Source organism: Sander vitreus, chromosome 18 (genome assembly GCF_031162955.1).
Source record: "Sander vitreus isolate 19-12246 chromosome 18, sanVit1, whole genome shotgun sequence".
Lineage (NCBI taxonomy): Eukaryota > Metazoa > Chordata > Actinopteri > Perciformes > Percidae > Sander > Sander vitreus.
Window position 1 is genome coordinate 17,237,180 of NC_135872.1, and position 1,806 is coordinate 17,238,985.

Sequence of the window (1,806 nt, forward strand, 5' to 3'; positions counted from 1 at the left end):
TATATAAATCTAAATTATTATGTTCGTTGTTAAATGCTTTGGCTCGTGGCACAGTGACAGTGTTACCCGGTTTAGCTCACAATACATCCAAAGTAGGCTAAGTTACCGTATGCAACACTTGAAATGCGATGATGCATCTGTAACGTATTATCTTATTGTAAATGAATGATTTTCTTTCTGAGCAATATATTCATCACAACTATATGACCTCTCGGTAACACTAACTCAGTAATCTACAGTGGGCAATAAAGCACCGTAAAGAAAAGATCTTTACGACAGCAGGTGTGGTAAAAACTCTACCGCTTTTGTCCAAAGCGGCCACTAGAATCAACACAAACTGAAAGTTACATAAAGCCACTTTAAGTAAGTGTTGTGAGAGTGTTTGCCTTTAAGGATTGTGCCCAGACTTGATCACTGTCCTCTCTCGCCAAATAAGGATTTCTCAACGCTTGCTCTTTGTGCACAACATCCCTGCTAACACTCCCACCATCCTCTCTGTAGTGTAAACACAACCAAAGTTGAGTTGTTTCCATCTCAGCTCAGCAAGTTGCAATGTCAAAACACATTTAGCTCATCAAGATGTAAAGCAGTGACAAAACCGGATAGAAAACCTTTTCCACCCGGGACCCAAACTGCAGTCGACATCCCAGCCTCATTATAACCTTCAGTATTCTAATCACACGATATATATTTACAAGAAAGTGCCTTTTAAACTACCTTGGGTCCTGACCTCATAGTTAAGATACTCTCAGAGATCTGAATGAGAGTCAAATGTGGTTCCTAGATAACCGTTTTAGAAAATGTATTCTGAGATAACAGCAGATGGTATTTGACTGGAATTAATGAAATTGCATGAATCTCTTGGCAAGCTTATGCTTCCATAAGAACATTAAATCCTTGCAGTAAAATACACTTTATTAATGCTGTAGATTATGAAGTTGGCAGCCACAAAATGAGAGCATTTTGTTTTGTTGATTAGCCTATTCAGCCTCAAATATATAATTTTACCCTGAAATGTTTCAGGTACAAAAGAACACACGTCACGAGGCTCTGGGTTTTAGACTCATGCTATCAATATTATATATCAAGTCAATGAGCACCTAATGACCACTGTTGCTTTGTGCAATCATTTCTCACAACTCTGCTTACCGGGTATGGTTTAATAAAGCAGAAATTACACTCTTACAGCCAGCTGAATTTCATTTAATTATCTGGCTCGCTTTAGGCTGGTAATGTTTTGTTGTTGTTATTGTTATGTCAGTATTTCTGGAACTGATGGAGCTTTATTTTATTCTACATCACCTATTGAATCACTATGTGGAAACACTACGGCGCCATATACTGGACACTGAGGTGAATCACAACAGACCTGACACTGAAAGACAACAGTTTGGAGTATGTGTGAACATACCTTTTATCCTACATAAAGGTTGACTCAGAGAAATAAAGAGGGGAAGGATGTGTCTATCTACATGCACTCACTCGAAACCACTCACTTTCCTTTGCATGAGTACTAATATTTTGTGAATATTTGTGTTTTCTCATTTCCCAGGCTCTCTTCCAGTTTCCCCCCATTGCTGGCCAAGACATTGCTAAATAAGGAAGATAAGCCCTCTTTCAGCCTCCCCCTACTGTATTTTCTCGGTTCTAAACACAGATTGCAACCTCTTAATGGGTATTATGTATATGTACACACACACACACAGTTTTCCCCAACTACACTGACACTATTTAAAAAGTTGCAGTCCTTTTAAAATGTTTTGAACATATTAAGATTACACACACAAAACCACGCAGAGCCACATG